The sequence below is a fragment of the Lissotriton vulgaris genome, chromosome 5, assembly GCF_964263255.1.
Source record: "Lissotriton vulgaris chromosome 5, aLisVul1.2, whole genome shotgun sequence".
NCBI lineage: Eukaryota > Metazoa > Chordata > Amphibia > Caudata > Salamandridae > Lissotriton > Lissotriton vulgaris.
The window spans coordinates 975,490,918-975,510,700 of NC_141693.1; positions in this window are offsets into that span (position 1 = coordinate 975,490,918).

Genomic DNA, 19,783 nt, shown 5'->3' on the forward strand with positions numbered 1-19,783 from the left:
AGCACCCTCTGCCATCTCTGGACTAGATGACGTCGACTGGGAAGGGCTTGAAAATTACGAAGTGGAGCAGCTGAAAAATTTCTGCCAGAAGTTCAGAGTCGCCCAAACAGGGTGCAAAAACAAAGCCTAAATCATCAAGGCACTGAGCGCCTGGAAAGAATCGAGAGATCCAGAGAATCAGCTGGTGGTGGATCCACCAGATAGCCTTGTCGAGGTGCATGGAGGCCTGTCACCAGAGGAGCTGATGGACAGGGCCGCGACCAGAGCGCATGAAGTTGAGATGGCAAGATTGACCAGACAGATAGCGATGGAGGAGAAGAGACTCCAACTAGAGCATGAGATACGTCTCAAAGAATTGGAGCTGAAAGCAAAATGTTTGGACACAGCTCCTGGTGGCAGCACAACTCCAGTGCAGGTAGAGTCAAGGGTCTACGTACCGAAAGATGTGGTGAAGGAATACTTTAAAGGGGATGACATAGGGCAGTGGTTTCGGGCTTACGAGGTAACCATGTCCTCCCACCGGATCCCTGAGAAGGATTGGGGAGCGGGGTTGCGGGGACGGTTCCTGACCGAGGGGCGGGATACCCTGCTAGATCTCCCTTCCGAGGTATATAATTCCTATCCCCACATGAAAGATGCCTTAATGACCAGGTTTGGGTTAACCCCGGAGATGTACCAACAGAGGTTTAGGGGTTGTACTAAGATTCCTGGGAGTACGTATGTGGAGTATGTGACCTTTTTCTGCAGAGCGCTGGATGGTTGGGTGAAGGGTAGCAAAGTGGATGATTTTCAAGGCCTGCTTGATTTAGTAGCATGGGAGCACTTGTCCGCTAATTGTTTTCCTGAGCTACACCAGCACCTGATCGATAGCAAGCTGTCCAACCCGAGGAAGCTTGCTGAGAAAGTGGACCACTGGCTAAGCACCAGGGTCCATGAGGGTCCAGTGGGAAACTCAGCCAAAGGTGGGCAGGGTCCCCAGCAGAAGAGTGGGAGGGACAGGGAAAACCAGAAAGGGTTCCAAAAAGGCCCCCACAGTAATTCCCAAGGGAACCAAGGGAAAGGTTCCCAGCCTCCTCCACCCCCGAAGCAAAACGGGGCCCGACAGGTAAACCTGTTCAAAGAGGGCCCATCGCCTGTTTTAGGTGCGGCGACCAGGGTCACATTGCCACTGATCCTAAGTGTCGCTTATATGGAAAACCCCGCACCCACTGGTGCTGCCCCCAGGCAAATAGCTAGTGTTAATTTTGGGGGAGAAGTAACAGTCCCAGAGGGTGGGGATCCCGTACAGATGACCCTAGTCTCGCTAGGAGACAGTGAGATGGTCCCCGAAAACTACCTCCCAGTAACACTAAAAAATATGGGCAGGAAGTGACCATCATCGGTAAGAAGGTGGAGGCACTTCGAGACACAGGAGCCAGTGTGACTGCCGTCCGGCAGCACTTGGTGTCTCAGGAGCAGGTGGTACCACACGCCTACTGTAGGGTTGTCAATGCTGACAATTCTGAGAGCCAGTGTCCGATGGCTCAGGTTCCCTTTGAGTGTGGGGGGGTCTCTGGTACTCTGCAAGTCATTGTGAGGACCTCCATGCCTGTAGATTGTCTGCTAGGGAATGATTTGGGGAACTCCCCTTCGACAAAGGTGGAGAAAACGACTCATCTGCGGATGGTGGGTCTACCCGACTGGGCATGCATGACTACCAGGTCCATGGCAGCCAGTAGGGGTGTTGAAGGAGTCCTGGAGCTTGAAGGAGAGGCCCAGGAACCAGCCTTAGAGAGAAGGCGCAGGGGGCGCGGACAGCCGGCCCCCACTGTTCCCACGGCCCAGGAGGAAGCAGACCTCGAGGGGGATGCCCTGGAGCCTACCGGGGAACAGATTGCCGAACTGGGAGACCTGCCTGAGCTGACCCATTGGCAGCAAGAAGGAGGTCCCTCCAGGGAGAAATTCTGTAAGGAGCAGAGAGAGTGCCCTTCTCTCGCGGGTATGCGGCAGCAGGCTGCATACCAGGCCAATGGTGTTCAGTCCGGAAAACACTTGATCTACTGGGAGAACGATCTCCTGTATTCAGAGCCGAAGGCTGCTGAACCTGGGTCAGCCCGTGTGCTGGTGGTACCACAGAAGTTCAGAGCCTTCCTACTGGGGCTGGCTCACGATGTACCGTTAGCAGGACATTTGGGGATGGACAAGACCTATGACAGGCTTGTTACCCACTTCTATTGGCCCCAAATGCACGGAAGTTCAGATGCGCACTGTAGGACATGCCAAACTTGCTAGGCAAGTGGTAAGTGTGGAGGGAAGAACTAGGCTCCCCTCCAACCATTCCCCGTCGTCAGTAACCCATTCCAGCAAGTGGGAATTGTCATTGTGGGGTCTCTGGACCCCAAGACAGCCATGGGCAACAGGTTCATCCTGGTCTTGGTGGACCATGCCACCCGGTACCATTCTGTCCATCAACTGTGTTTTTTGCAATTTTCACCCCGAGTGTGCTGGGTATACTCAGACATGAGTCCCAGGCTCTCCACACCACTGGAGTCAAGCTATCCAGGCTGATGAAGGCTGATAGCCAGAAACCGGTCCTTGGATGCTTGATTCCGGTCTGGGAAAGACATGGCTTGGTAGTTCGGACTGGACTGTTCCCATGAGGCACAGGGTCAGAGCTGATTTGCATATAGCCAGTGTCTAACCCAGGGTGGTGTGGAGTGCAAACAAATGATGGATTTAGGCCCAGATCCTTGTACTGGGGTGAATGTATGACATTGTTCTACATTCTGTCCATCAACTGTGTTTTTTGCAATTTTCACCCCGAGTGTGCTGGGTATACTCAGACGTGAGTCCCAGGCTCTCCACACCACTGGAGTCAAGCTATCCAGGCTGATAGCCAGAAACCGGTCCTTGGATGCTTGATTCCGGTCTGGGAAAGACATGGCTTGGTAGTTCGGACTGGACTGTTCCCATGAGGCCCAGGGTCAGAGCTGATTTGCATATAGCCAGTGTCTAACCCAGGGTGGTGTGGAGTGCAAAAAAATGATGGATTTAGGTCCAGATCCTTGTACTGGGGTGAATGTATGACATTGTTCTACATTCTGTCCATCAACTGTGTTTTTTGCAATTTTCACCCCGAGTGTGCTGGGTATACTCAGACGTGTGTCCCAGGCTCTCCACACCACTGGAGTCAAGCTATCCAGGCTGATGAAGGCTGATAGCCAGAAACCAGTCCTTGGATGCTTGATTCCGGTCTGGGAAAGACATGGCTTGGTAGTTCGGACTGGACTGTTCCCATGAGACACAGGGTCAGAGCTGATTTGCATATAGCCAGTGTCTAACCCAGGGTGGTGTGGAGTGCAAAAAAATGATGGATTTAGGCCCAGATCCTTGTACTGGGGTGAATGTATGACATTGTTCTACATTCTGTCCATCAACTGTGTTTTTTGCAATTTTCACCCCGAGTGTGCTGGGTATACTCAGACGTGAGTCCCAGGCTCTCCACACCACAGGAGTCAAGCTATCCAGGCTGATGAAGGCTGATAGCCAGAAACCGGTCCTTGGATGCTTGATTCCGGTCTGGGAAAGACATGGCTTGGTAGTTCGGACTGGACTGTTCCCATGAGGCACAGGGTCAGAGCTGATTTGCATATAGCCAGTGTCTAACCCAGGGTGGTGTGGAGTGCAAAAAAATGATGGATTTAGGCCCAGATCCTTGTACTGGGGTGAATGTATGACATTGTTCTACATTCTGTCTATCAACTGTGTTTTTTGCAATTTTCACCCCGAGTGTACTGGGTATACTCAGACGTGAGTCCCAGGCTCTCCACACCACTGGAGTCAAGCTATCCAGGCTGATGAAGGCTGATAGCCAGAAACCGGTCCTTGGATGCTTGATTCCGGTCTGGGAAAGACATGGCTTGGTAGTTCGGACTGGACTGTTCCCATGAGGCACAGGGTCAGAGCTGATTTGCATATAGCCAGTGTCTAACCCAGGGTGGTGTGGAGTGCAAACAAATGATGGATTTAGGCCCAGATCCTTGTACTGGGGTGAATGTATGACATTGTTCTACATTCTGTCCATCAACTGTGTTTTTTGCAATTTTCACCCCGAGTGTGCTGGGTATACTCAGACGTGAGTCCCAGGCTCTCCACACCACTGGAGTCAAGCTATCCAGGCTGATAGCCAGAAACCGGTCCTTGGATGCTTGATTCCGGTCTGGGAAAGACATGGCTTGGTAGTTTGGACTGGACTGTTCCCATGAGGCACAGGGTCAGAGCTGATTTGCATATAGCCAGTGTCTAACCCAGGGTGGTGTGGAGTGCAAAAAAATGATGGATTTAGGTCCAGATCCTTGTACTGGGGTGAATGTATGACATTGTTCTACATTCTGTCCATCAACTGTGTTTTTTGCAATTTTCACCCCGAGTGTGCTGGGTATACTCAGACATGAGTCCCAGGCTCTCCACACCACTGGAGTCAAGCTATCCAGGCTGATGAAGGCTGATAGCCAGAAACCGGTCCTTGGATGCTTGATTCCGGTCTGGGAAAGACATGGCTTGGTAGTTCGGACTGGACTGTTCCCATGAGGCACAGGGTCAGAGCTGATTTGCATATAGCCAGTGTCTAACCCAGGGTGGTGTGGAGTGCAAACAAATGATGGATTTAGGCCCAGATCCTTGTACTGGGGTGAATGTATGACATTGTTCTACATTCTGTCCATCAACTGTGTTTTTTGCAATTTTCACCCCGAGTGTGCTGGGTATACTCAGACGTGAGTCCCAGGCTCTCCACACCACTGGAGTCAAGCTATCCAGGCTGATAGCCAGAAACCGGTCCATGGATGCTTGATTCCGGTCTGGGAAAGACATGGCTTGGTAGTTCGGACTGGACTGTTCCCATGAGGCACAGGGTCAGAGCTGATTTGCATATAGCCAGTGTCTAACCCAGGGTGGTGTGGAGTGCAAAAAAATGATGGATTTAGGTCCAGATCCTTGTACTGGGGTGAATGTATGACATTTTTCTACATTCTGTCCATCAACTGTGTTTTTTGCAATTTTCACCCCGAGTGTGCTGGGTATACTCAGACGTGTGTCCCAGGCTCTCCACACCACTGGAGTCAAGCTATCCAGGCTGATGAAGGCTGATAGCCAGAAACCAGTCCTTGGATGCTTGATTCCGGTCTGGGAAAGACATGGCTTGGTAGTTTGGACTGGACTGTTCCCATGAGGCACAGGGTCAGAGCTGATTTACATATAGCCAGTGTCTAACCCAGGGTGGTGTGGAGTGCAAAAAAATGATGGATTTAGGCCCAGATCCTTGTACTGGGGTGAATGTATGACATTGTTCTACATTCTGTCCATCAACTGTGTTTTTTGCAATTTTCACCCCGAGTGTGCTGGGTATACTTAGACGTGAGTCCCAGGCTCTCCACACCACTGGAGTCAAGCTATCCAGGCTGATGAAGGCTGATAGCCAGAAACCGGTCCTTGGATGCTTGATTCCGGTCTGGGAAAGACATGGCTTGGTAGTTCGGACTGGACTGTTCCCATGAGGCACAGGGTCAGAGCTGATTTGCATATAGCCAGTGTCTAACCCAGGGTGGTGTGGAGTGCAAAAAAATGATGGATTTAGGCCCAGATCCTTGTACTGGGGTGAATGTATGACATTGTTCTACATTCTGTCTATCAACTGTGTTTTTTGCAATTTTCACCCCGAGTGTACTGGGTATACTCAGACGTGAGTCCCAGGCTCTCCACACCACTGGAGTCAAGCTATCCAGGCTGATGAAGGCTGATAGCCAGAAACCGGTCCTTGGATGCTTGATTCCGGTCTGGGAAAGACATGGCTTGGTAGTTCGGACTGGACTGTTCCCATGAGGCACAGGGTCAGAGCTGATTTGCATATAGCCAGTGTCTAACCCAGGATGGTGTGGAGTGCAAAAAAATGATGGATTTAGGCCCAGATCCTTGTACTGGGGTGAATGTATGACATTGTTCTACATTCTGTCCATCAACTGTGTTTTTTGCAATTTTCACCCCGAGTGTGCTGGGTATACTCAGACGTGTGTCCCAGGCTCTCCACACCACTGGAGTCAAGCTATCCAGGCTGATGAAGGCTGATAGCCAGAAACCAGTCCTTGGATGCTTGATTCCGGTCTGGGAAAGACATGGCTTGGTAGTTCGGACTGGACTGTTCCCATGAGGCACAGGGTCAGAGCTGATTTGCATATAGCCAGTGTCTAACCCAGGATGGTGTGGAGTGCAAACAAATGATGGATTTAGGCCCAGATCCTTGTACTGGGGTGAATGTATGACATTGTTCTACATTCTGTCCATCAACTGTGTTTTTTGCAATTTTCACCCCGAGTGTGCTGGGTATACTCAGACGTGAGTCCCAGGCTCTCCACACCACTGGAGTCAAGCTATCCAGGCTGATGAAGGCTGATAGCCAGAAACCGGTCCTTGGATGCTTGATTCCGGTCTGGGAAAGACATGGCTTGGTAGTTCGGACTGGACTGTTCCCATGAGGCACAGTGTCAGAGCTGATTTGCATATAGCCAGTGTCTAACCCAGGGTGGTGTGGAGTGCAAAAAAATGATGGATTTAGGCCCAGATCCTTGTACTGGGGTGAATGTATGACATTGTTCTACATTCTGTCTATCAACTGTGTTTTTTGCAATTTTCACCCCGAGTGTACTGGGTATACTCAGACGTGAGTCCCAGGCTCTCCACACCACTGGAGTCAAGCTATCCAGGCTGATGAAGGCTGATAGCCAGAAACCGGTCCTTGGATGCTTGATTCCGGTCTGGGAAAGACATGGCTTGGTAGTTCGGACTGGACTGTTCCCATGAGGCCCAGGGTCAGAGCTGATTTGCATATAGCCAGTGTCTAACCCAGGGTGGTGTGGAGTGCAAAAAAATGATGGATTTAGGTCCAGATCCTTGTACTGGGGTGAATGTATGACATTGTTCTACATTCTGTCCATCAACTGTGTTTTTTGCAATTTTCACCCCGAGTGTGCTGGGTATACTCAGACGTGTGTCCCAGGCTCTCCACACCACTGGAGTCAAGCTATCCAGGCTGATGAAGGCTGATAGCCAGAAACCAGTCCTTGGATGCTTGATTCCGGTCTGGGAAAGACATGGCTTGGTTGTTCGGACTGGACTGTTCCCATGAGACACAGGGTCAGAGCTGATTTGCATATAGCCAGTGTCTAACCCAGGGTGGTGTGGAGTGCAAAAAAATGATGGATTTAGGCCCAGATCCTTGTACTGGGGTGAATGTATGACATTGTTCTACATTCTGTCCATCAACTGTGTTTTTTGCAATTTTCACCCCGAGTGTGCTGGGTATACTCAGACGTGAGTCCCAGGCTCTCCACACCGCTGGAGTCAAGCTATCCAGGCTGATGAAGGCTGATAGCCAGAAACCGGTCCTTGGATGCTTGATTCCGGTCTGGGAAAGACATGGCTTGGTAGTTCGGACTGGACTGTTCCCATGAGGCACAGGGTCAGAGCTGATTTGCATATAGCCAGTGTCTAACCCAGGGTGGTGTGGAGTGCAAAAAAATGATGGATTTAGGTCCAGATACTTGTACTGGGGTGAATGTATGACATTGTTCTACATTCTGTCCATCAACTGTGTTTTTTGCAATTTTCACCCCGAGTGTGCTGGGTATACTCAGACATGAGTCCCAGGCTCTCCACACCACTGGAGTCAAGCTATCCAGGCTGATGAAGGCTGATAGCCAGAAACCGGTCCTTGGATGCTTGATTCCGGTCTGGGAAAGACATGGCTTGGTAGTTCGGACTGGACTGTTCCCATGAGGCACAGGGTCAGAGCTGATTTGCATATAGCCAGTGTCTAACCCAGGGTGGTGTGGAGTGCAAACAAATGATGGATTTAGGCCCAGATCCTTGTACTGGGGTGAATGTATGACATTGTTCTACATTCTGTCCATCAACTGTGTTTTTTGCAATTTTCACCCCGAGTGTGCTGGGTATACTCAGACGTGAGTCCCAGGCTCTCCACACCACTGGAGTCAAGCTATCCAGGCTGATAGCCAGAAACCGGTCCATGGATGCTTGATTCCGGTCTGGGAAAGACATGGCTTGGTAGTTCGGACTGGACTGTTCCCATGAGGCACAGGGTCAGAGCTGATTTGCATATAGCCAGTGTCTAACCCAGGGTGGTGTGGAGTGCAAAAAAATGATGGATTTAGGTCCAGATCCTTGTACTGGGGTGAATGTATGACATTTTTCTACATTCTGTCCATCAACTGTGTTTTTTGCAATTTTCACCCCGAGTGTGCTGGGTATACTCAGACGTGTGTCCCAGGCTCTCCACACCACTGGAGTCAAGCTATCCAGGCTGATGAAGGCTGATAGCCAGAAACCAGTCCTTGGATGCTTGATTCCGGTCTGGGAAAGACATGGCTTGGTAGTTTGGACTGGACTGTTCCCATGAGGCACAGGGTCAGAGCTGATTTGCATATAGCCAGTGTCTAACCCAGGGTGGTGTGGAGTGCAAAAAAATGATGGATTTAGGCCCAGATCCTTGTACTGGGGTGAATGTATGACATTGTTCTACATTCTGTCTATCAACTGTGTTTTTTGCAATTTTCACCCCGAGTGTACTGGGTATACTCAGACGTGAGTCCCAGGCTCTCCACACCACTGGAGTCAAGCTATCCAGGCTGATGAAGGCTGATAGCCAGAAACCGGTCCTTGGATGCTTGATTCCGGTCTGGGAAAGACATGGCTTGGTAGTTCGGACTGGACTGTTCCCATGAGGCACAGGGTCAGAGCTGATTTGCATATAGCCAGTGTCTAACCCAGGATGGTGTGGAGTGCAAACAAATGATGGATTTAGGCCCAGATCCTTGTACTGGGGTGAATGTATGACATTGTTCTACATTCTGTCCATCAACTGTGTTTTTTGCAATTTTCACCCCGAGTGTGCTGGGTATACTCAGACGTGAGTCCCAGGCTCTCCACACCACTGGAGTCAAGCTATCCAGGCTGATGAAGGCTGATAGCCAGAAACCGGTCCTTGGATGCTTGATTCCGGTCTGGGAAAGACATGGCTTGGTAGTTCGGACTGGACTGTTCCCATGAGGCACAGTGTCAGAGCTGATTTGCATATAGCCAGTGTCTAACCCAGGGTGGTGTGGAGTGCAAAAAAATGATGGATTTAGGCCCAGATCCTTGTACTGGGGTGAATGTATGACATTGTTCTACATTCTGTCTATCAACTGTGTTTTTTGCAATTTTCACCCCGAGTGTACTGGGTATACTCAGACGTGAGTCCCAGGCTCTCCACACCACTGGAGTCAAGCTATCCAGGCTGATGAAGGCTGATAGCCAGAAACCGGTCCTTGGATGCTTGATTCCGGTCTGGGAAAGACATGGCTTGGTAGTTCGGACTGGACTGTTCCCATGAGGCCCAGGGTCAGAGCTGATTTGCATATAGCCAGTGTCTAACCCAGGGTGGTGTGGAGTGCAAAAAAATGATGGATTTAGGTCCAGATCCTTGTACTGGGGTGAATGTATGACATTGTTCTACATTCTGTCCATCAACTGTGTTTTTTGCAATTTTCACCCCGAGTGTGCTGGGTATACTCAGACGTGTGTCCCAGGCTCTCCACACCACTGGAGTCAAGCTATCCAGGCTGATGAAGGCTGATAGCCAGAAACCAGTCCTTGGATGCTTGATTCCGGTCTGGGAAAGACATGGCTTGGTTGTTCGGACTGGACTGTTCCCATGAGACACAGGGTCAGAGCTGATTTGCATATAGCCAGTGTCTAACCCAGGGTGGTGTGGAGTGCAAATAAATAATGGATTTAGGCCCAGATCCTTGTACTGGGGTGAATGTATGACATTGTTCTACATTCTGTCCATCAACTGTGTTTTTTGCAATTTTCACCCCGAGTGTGCTGGGTATACTCAGACGTGAGTCCCAGGCTCTCAACACCGCTGGAGTCAAGCTATCCAGGCTGATGAAGGCTGATAGCCAGAAACCGGTCCTTGGATGCTTGATTCCGGTCTGGGAAAGACATGGCTTGGTAGTTCGGACTGGACTGTTCCCATGAGGCACAGGGTCAGAGCTGATTTGCATATTGCCAGTGTCTAACCCAGGGTGGTGTGGAGTGCAAAAAAATGATGGATTTAGGCCCAGATCCTTGTACTGGGGTGAATGTATGACATTGTTCTACATTCTGTCTATCAACTGTGTTTTTTGCAATTTTCACCCCGAGTGTACTGGGTATACTCAGACGTGAGTCCCAGGCTCTCCACACCACTGGAGTCAAGCTATCCAGGCTGATGAAGGCTGATAGCCAGAAACCGGTCCTTGGATGCTTGATTCCGGTCTGGGAAAGACATGGCTTGGTAGTTCGGACTGGACTGTTCCCATGAGGCACAGGGTCAGAGCTGATTTGCATATAGCCAGTGTCTAACCCAGGTTGGTGTGGAGTGCAAACAAATGATGGATTTAGGCCCAGATCCTTGTACTGGGGTGAATGTATGACATTGTTCTACATTCTGTCCATCAACTGTGTTTTTTGCAATTTTCACCCCGAGTGTGCTGGGTATACTCAGACGTGAGTCCCAGGCTCTCCACACCACTGGAGTCAAGCTATCCAGGCTGATAGCCAGAAACCGGTCCTTGGATGCTTGATTCCGGTCTGGGAAAGACATGGCTTGGTAGTTCGGACTGGACTGTTCCCATGAGGCACAGGGTCAGAGCTGATTTGCATATAGCCAGTGTCTAACCCAGGGTGGTGTGGAGTGCAAAAAAATGATGGATTTAGGTCCAGATCCTTGTACTGGGGTGAATGTATGACATTGTTCTACATTCTGTCCATCAACTGTGTTTTTTGCAATTTTCACCCCGAGTTTGCTGGGTATACTCAGACATGAGTCCCAGGCTCTCCACACCACTGGAGTCAAGCTATCCAGGCTGATGAAGGCTGATAGCCAGAAACCGGTCCTTGGATGCTTGATTCCGGTCTGGGAAAGACATGGCTTGGTAGTTCGGACTGGACTGTTCCCATGAGGCACAGGGTCAGAGCTGATTTGCATATAGCCAGTGTCTAACCCAGGGTGGTGTGGAGTGCAAAAAAATGATGGATTTAGGCCCAGATCCTTGTACTGGGGTGAATGTATGACATTGTTCTACATTCTGTCTATCAACTGTGTTTTTTGCAATTTTCACCCCGAGTGTACTGGGTATACTCAGACGTGAGTCCCAGGCTCTCCACACCACTGGAGTCAAGCTATCCAGGCTGATGAAGGCTGATAGCCAGAAACCGGTCCTTGGATGCTTGATTCCGGTCTGGGAAAGACATGGCTTGGTAGTTCGGACTGGACTGTTCCCATGAGGCCCAGGGTCAGAGCTGATTTGCATATAGCCAGTGTCTAACCCAGGGTGGTGTGGAGTGCAAAAAAATGATGGATTTAGGTCCAGATCCTTGTACTGGGGTGAATGTATGACATTGTTCTACATTCTGTCCATCAACTGTGTTTTTTGCAATTTTCACCCCGAGTGTGCTGGGTATACTCAGACGTGTGTCCCAGGCTCTCCACACCACTGGAGTCAAGCTATCCAGGCTGATGAAGGCTGATAGCCAGAAACCAGTCCTTGGATGCTTGATTCCGGTCTGGGAAAGACATGGCTTGGTTGTTCGGACTGGACTGTTCCCATGAGACACAGGGTCAGAGCTGATTTGCATATAGCCAGTGTCTAACCCAGGGTGGTGTGGAGTGCAAAAAAATGATGGATTTAGGCCCAGATCCTTGTACTGGGGTGAATGTATGACATTGTTCTACATTCTGTCCATCAACTGTGTTTTTTGCAATTTTCACCCCGAGTGTGCTGGGTATACTCAGACGTGAGTCCCAGGCTCTCCACACCGCTGGAGTCAAGCTATCCAGGCTGATGAAGGCTGATAGCCAGAAACCGAACCTTGGATGCTTGATTCCGGTCTGGGAAAGACATGGCTTGGTAGTTCGGACTGGACTGTTCCCATGAGGCACAGGGTCAGAGCTGATTTGCATATTGCCAGTGTCTAACCCAGGGTGGTGTGGAGTGCAAAAAAATGATGGATTTAGGCCCAGATCCTTGTACTGGGGTGAATGTATGACATTGTTCTACATTCTGTCTATCAACTGTGTTTTTTGCAATTTTCACCCCGAGTGTACTGGGTATACTCAGACGTGAGTCCCAGGCTCTCCACACCACTGGAGTCAAGCTATCCAGGCTGATGAAGGCTGATAGCCAGAAACCGGTCCTTGGATGCTTGATTCCGGTCTGGGAAAGACATGGCTTGGTAGTTCGGACTGGACTGTTCCCATGAGGCACAGGGTCAGAGCTGATTTGCATATAGCCAGTGTCTAACCCAGGTTGGTGTGGAGTGCAAACAAATGATGGATTTAGGCCCAGATCCTTGTACTGGGGTGAATGTATGACATTGTTCTACATTCTGTCCATCAACTGTGTTTTTTGCAATTTTCACCCCGAGTGTGCTGGGTATACTCAGACGTGAGTCCCAGGCTCTCCACACCACTGGAGTCAAGCTATCCAGGCTGATAGCCAGAAACCGGTCCTTGGATGCTTGATTCCGGTCTGGGAAAGACATGGCTTGGTAGTTCGGACTGGACTGTTCCCATGAGGCACAGGGTCAGAGCTGATTTGCATATAGCCAGTGTCTAACCCAGGGTGGTGTGGAGTGCAAAAAAATGATGGATTTAGGTCCAGATCCTTGTACTGGGGTGAATGTATGACATTGTTCTACATTCTGTCCATCAACTGTGTTTTTTGCAATTTTCACCCCGAGTGTGCTGGGTATACTCAGACATGAGTCCCAGGCTCTCCACACCACTGGAGTCAAGCTATCCAGGCTGATGAAGGCTGATAGCCAGAAACCGGTCCTTGGATGCTTGATTCCGGTCTGGGAAAGACATGGCTTGGTAGTTCGGACTGGACTGTTCCCATGAGGCACAGGGTCAGAGCTGATTTGCATATAGCCAGTGTCTAACCCAGGATGGTGTGGAGTGCAAAAAAATGATGGATTTAGGCCCAGATCCTTGTACTGGGGTGAATGTATGACATTGTTCTACATTCTGTCCATCAACTGTGTTTTTTGCAATTTTCACCCCGAGTGTGCTGGGTATACTCAGACGTGTGTCCCAGGCTCTCCACACCACTGGAGTCAAGCTATCCAGGCTGATGAAGGCTGATAGCCAGAAACCAGTCCTTGGATGCTTGATTCCGGTCTGGGAAAGACATGGCTTGGTAGTTCGGACTGGACTGTTCCCATGAGGCACAGGGTCAGAGCTGATTTGCATATAGCCAGTGTCTAACCCAGGATGGTGTGGAGTGCAAACAAATGATGGATTTAGGCCCAGATCCTTGTACTGGGGTGAATGTATGACATTGTTCTACATTCTGTCCATCAACTGTGTTTTTTGCAATTTTCACCCCGAGTGTGCTGGGTATACTCAGACGTGAGTCCCAGGCTCTCCACACCACTGGAGTCAAGCTATCCAGGCTGATGAAGGCTGATAGCCAGAAACCGGTCCTTGGATGCTTGATTCCGGTCTGGGAAAGACATGGCTTGGTAGTTCGGACTGGACTGTTCCCATGAGGCACAGTGTCAGAGCTGATTTGCATATAGCCAGTGTCTAACCCAGGGTGGTGTGGAGTGCAAAAAAATGATGGATTTAGGCCCAGATCCTTGTACTGGGGTGAATGTATGACATTGTTCTACATTCTGTCTATCAACTGTGTTTTTTGCAATTTTCACCCCGAGTGTACTGGGTATACTCAGACGTGAGTCCCAGGCTCTCCACACCACTGGAGTCAAGCTATCCAGGCTGATGAAGGCTGATAGCCAGAAACCGGTCCTTGGATGCTTGATTCCGGTCTGGGAAAGACATGGCTTGGTAGTTCGGACTGGACTGTTCCCATGAGGCCCAGGGTCAGAGCTGATTTGCATATAGCCAGTGTCTAACCCAGGGTGGTGTGGAGTGCAAAAAAATGATGGATTTAGGTCCAGATCCTTGTACTGGGGTGAATGTATGACATTGTTCTACATTCTGTCCATCAACTGTGTTTTTTGCAATTTTCACCCCGAGTGTGCTGGGTATACTCAGACGTGTGTCCCAGGCTCTCCACACCACTGGAGTCAAGCTATCCAGGCTGATGAAGGCTGATAGCCAGAAACCAGTCCTTGGATGCTTGATTCCGGTCTGGGAAAGACATGGCTTGGTTGTTCGGACTGGACTGTTCCCATGAGACAAAGGGTCAGAGCTGATTTGCATATAGCCAGTGTCTAACCCAGGGTGGTGTGGAGTGCAAAAAAATGATGGATTTAGGCCCAGATCCTTGTACTGGGGTGAATGTATGACATTGTTCTACATTCTGTCCATCAACTGTGTTTTTTGCAATTTTCACCCCGAGTGTGCTGGGTATACTCAGACGTGAGTCCCAGGCTCTCCACACCGCTGGAGTCAAGCTATCCAGGCTGATGAAGGCTGATAGCCAGAAACCGGTCCTTGGATGCTTGATTCCGGTCTGGGAAAGACATGGCTTGGTAGTTCGGACTGGACTGTTCCCATGAGGCACAGGGTCAGAGCTGATTTGCATATTGCCAGTGTCTAACCCAGGGTGGTGTGGAGTGCAAAAAAATGATGGATTTAGGCCCAGATCCTTGTACTGGGGTGAATGTATGACATTGTTCTACATTCTGTCTATCAACTGTGTTTTTTGCAATTTTCACCCCGAGTGTACTGGGTATACTCAGACGTGAGTCCCAGGCTCTCCACACCACTGGAGTCAAGCTATCCAGGCTGATGAAGGCTGATAGCCAGAAACCGGTCCTTGGATGCTTGATTCCGGTCTGGGAAAGACATGGCTTGGTAGTTCGGACTGGACTGTTCCCATGAGGCACAGGGTCAGAGCTGATTTGCATATAGCCAGTGTCTAACCCAGGTTGGTGTGGAGTGCAAACAAATGATGGATTTAGGCCCAGATCCTTGTACTGGGGTGAATGTATGACATTGTTCTACATTCTGTCCATCAACTGTGTTTTTTGCAATTTTCACCCCGAGTGTGCTGGGTATACTCAGACGTGAGTCCCAGGCTCTCCACACCACTGGAGTCAAGCTATCCAGGCTGATAGCCAGAAACCGGTCCTTGGATGCTTGATTCCGGTCTGGGAAAGACATGGCTTGGTAGTTCGGACTGGACTGTTCCCATGAGGCACAGGGTCAGAGCTGATTTGTATATAGCCAGTGTCTAACCCAGGGTGGTGTGGAGTGCAAAAAAATGATGGATTTAGGTCCAGATCCTTGTACTGGGGTGAATGTATGACATTTTTCTACATTCTGTCCATCAACTGTGTTTTTTGCAATTTTCACCCCGAGTGTGCTGGGTATACTCAGACGTGTGTCCCAGGCTCTCCACACCACTGGAGTCAAGCTATCCAGGCTGATGAAGGCTGATAGCCAGAAACCGGTCCTTGGATGCTTGATTCCGGTCTGGGAAAGACATGGCTTGGTAGTTCGGACTGGACTGTTCCCATGAGGCACAGGGTCAGAGCTGATTTGCATATAGCCAGTGTCTAACCCAGGGTGGTGTGGAGTGCAAACAAATGATGGATTTAGGCCCAGATCCTTGTACTGGGGTAAATGTATGACATTGTTCTACATTCTGTCCATCAACTGTGTTTTTTGCAATTTTCACCCCGAGTGTGCTGGGTATACTCAGACGTGAGTCCCAGGCTCTCCACACCACTGGAGTCAAGCTATCCAGGCTGATAGCCAGAAACCGGTCCTTGGATGCTTGATTCCGGTCTGGGAAAGACATGGCTTGGTAGTTCGGACTGGACTGTTCCCATGAGGCACAGGGTCAGAGCTGATTTGTATATAGCCAGTGACTAACCCAGGGTGGTGTGGAGTGCAAAAAAATGATGGATTTAGGTCCAGATCCTTGTACTGGGGTGAATGTATGACATTTTTCTACATTCTGTCCATCAACTGTGTTTTTTGCAATTTTCACCCCGAGTGTGCTGGGTATACTCAGACGTGTGTCCCAGGCTCTCCACACCACTGGAGTCAAGCTATCCAGGCTGATGAAGGCTGATAGCCAGAAACCAGTCCTTGGATGCTTGATTCCGGTCTGGGAAAGACATGGCTTGGTAGTTTGGACTGGACTGTTCCCATGAGGCACAGGGTCAGAGCTGATTTGCATATAGCCAGTGTCTAACCCAGGGTGGTGTGGAGTGCAAAAAAATGATGGATTTAGGCCCAGATCCTTGTACTGGGGTGAATGTATGACATTGTTCTACATTCTGTCCATCAACTGTGTTTTTTGCAATTTTCACCCCGAGTGTGCTGGGTATACTTAGACGTGAGTCCCAGGCTCTCCACACCACTGGAGTCAAGCTATCCAGGCTGATGAAGGCTGATAGCGAGAAACCGGTCCTTGGATGCTTGATTCCGGTCTGGGAAAGACATGGCTTGGTAGTTCGGACTGGACTGTTCCCATGAGGCACAGGGTCAGAGCTGATTTGCATATAGCCAGTGTCTAACCCAGGGTGGTGTGGAGTGCAAAAAAATGATGGATTTAGGCCCAGATCCTTGTACTGGGGTGAATGTATGACATTGTTCTACATTCTGTCTATCAACTGTGTTTTTTGCAATTTTCACCCCGAGTGTACTGGGTATACTCAGACGTGAGTCCCAGGCTCTCCACACCACTGGAGTCAAGCTATCCAGGCTGATGAAGGCTGATAGCCAGAAACCGGTCCTTGGATGCTTGATTCCGGTCTGGGAAAGACATGGCTTGGTAGTTCGGACTGGACTGTTCCCATGAGGCACAGGGTCAGAGCTGATTTGCATATAGCCAGTGTCTAACCCAGGGTGGTGTGGAGTGCAAACAAATGATGGATTTAGGCCCAGATCCTTGTACTGGGGTGAATGTATGACATTGTTCTACATTCTGTCCATCAACTGTGTTTTTTGCAATTTTCACCCCGAGTGTGCTGGGTATACTCAGACGTGTGTCCCAGGCTCTCCACACCACTGGAGTCAAGCTATCCAGGCTGATGAAGGCTGATAGCCAGAAACCAGTCCTTGGATGCTTGATTCCGGTCTGGGAAAGACATGGCTTGGTAGTTCGGACTGGACTGTTCCCATGAGGCACAGGGTCAGAGCTGATTTGCATATAGCCAGTGTCTAACCCAGGATGGTGTGGAGTGCAAAAAAATGATGGATTTAGGCCCAGATCCTTGTACTGGGGTGAATGTATGACATTGTTCTACATTCTGTCCATCAACTGTGTTTTTTGCAATTTTCACCCCGAGTGTGCTGGGTATACTTAGACGTGAGTCCCAGGCTCTCCACACCACTGGAGTCAAGCTATCCAGGCTGATGAAGGCTGATAGCCAGAAACCGGTCCTTGGATGCTTGATTCCGGTCTGGGAAAGACATGGCTTGGTAGTTCGGACTGGACTGTTCCCATGAGGCACAGGGTCAGAACTGATTTGCATATAGCCAGTGTCTAACCCAGGGTGGTGTGGAGTGCAAAAAAATGATGGATTTAGGCCCAGATCCTTGTACTGGGGTGAATGTATGACATTGTTCTACATTCTGTCTATCAACTGTGTTTTTTGCAATTTTCACCCCGAGTGTACTGGGTATACTCAGACGTGAGTCCCAGGCTCTCCACACCACTGGAGTCAAGCTATCCAGGCTGATGAAGGCTGATAGCCAGAAACCGGTCCTTGGATGCTTGATTCCGGTCTGGGAAAGACATGGCTTGGTAGTTCGGACTGGACTGTTCCCATGAGGCACAGGGTCAGAGCTGATTTGCATATAGCCAGTGTCTAACCCAGGGTGGTGTGGAGTGCAAACAAATGATGGATTTAGGCCCAGATCCTTGTACTGGGGTGAATGTATGACATTGTTCTACATTCTGTCCATCAACTGTGTTTTTTGCAATTTTCACCCCGAGTGTGCTGGGTATACTCAGACGTGAGTCCCAGGCTCTCCACACCACTGGAGTCAAGCTATCCAGGCTGATAGCCAGAAACCGGTCCTTGGATGCTTGATTCCGGTCTGGGAAAGACATGGCTTGGTAGTTCGGACTGGACTGTTCCCATGAGGCACAGGGTCAGAGCTGATTTGCATATAGCCAGTGTCTAACCCAGGATGGTGTGGAGTGCAAAAAAATGATGGATTTAGGCCCAGATCCTTGTACTGAGGTGAATGTATGACATTGTTCTACATTCTGTCCATCAACTGTGTTTTTTGCAATTTTCACCCCGAGTGTGCTGGGTATACTCAGACGTGTGTCCCAGGCTCTCCACACCACTGGAGTCAAGCTATCCAGGCTGATGAAGGCTGATAGCCAGAAACCAGTCCTTGGATGCTTGATTCCGGTCTGGGAAAGACATGGCTTGGTAGTTCGGACTGGACTGTTCCCATGAGGCACAGGGTCAGAGCTGATTTGCATATAGCCAGTGTCTAACCCAGGATGGTGTGGAGTGCAAAAAAATGATGGATTTAGGCCCAGATCCTTGTACTGGGGTGAATGTATGACATTGTTCTACATTCTGTCCATCAACTGTGTTTTTTGCAATTTTCACCCCGAGTGTGCTGGGTATACTCAGACGTGAGTCCCAGGCTCTCCACACCACTGGAGTCAAGCTATCCAGGCTGATGAAGGCTGATAGCCAGAAACCGGTCCTTGGATGCTTGATTCCGGTCTGGGAAAGACATGGCTTGGTAGTTCGGACTGGACTGTTCCCATGAGGCACAGGGTCAGAGCTGATTTGCATATAGCCAGTGTCTAACCCAGGGTGGTGTGGAGTGCAAAAAAATGATGGATTTAGGCCCAGATCCTTGTACTGGGGTGAATGTATGACATTGTTCTACATTCTGTCTATCAACTGTGTTTTTTGCAATTTTCACCCCGAGTGTACTGGGTATACTCAGACGTGAGTCCCAGGCTCTCCACACCACTGGAGTCAAGCTATCCAGGCTGATGAAGGCTGATAGCCAGAAACCGGTCCTTGGATGCTTGATTCCGGTCTGGGAAAGACATGGCTTGGTAGTTCGGACTGGACTGTTCCCATGAGGCACAGGGTCAGAGCTGATTTGCATATAGCCAGTGTCTAACCCAGGGTGGTGTGGAGAGCAAAAAAATGATGGATTCAGGTCCAGATCCTTGTACTGGGGTGAATGTATGACATTGTTCTACATTCTGTCCATCAACTGTGTTTTTTGCAATTTTCACCCCGAGTGTGCTGGGTATACTCAGACGTGTGTCCCAGGCTCTCCACACCACTGGAGTCAAGCTATCCAGGCTGATGAAGGCTGATAGCCAGAAACCAGTCCTTGGATGGTTGATTCCGGTCTGGGAAAGACATGGCTTGGTAGTTCGGACTGGACTGTTCCCATGAGACACAGGGTCAGAGCTGATTTGCATATAGCCAGTGTCTAACCCAGGGTGGTGTGGAGTGCAAAAAAATGATGGATTTAGGCCCAGATCCTTGTACTGGGGTGAATGTATGACATTGTTCTACATTCTGTCCATCAACTGTGTTTTTTGCAATTTTCACCCCGAGTGTGCTGGGTATACTCAGACGTGAGTCCCAGGCTCTCCACACCACTGGAGTCAAGCTATCCAGGCTGATGAAGGCTGATAGCCAGAAACCGGTCCTTGGATGCTTGATTCCGGTCTGGGAAAGACATGGCTTGGTAGTTCGGACTGGACTGTTCCCATGAGGCACAGGG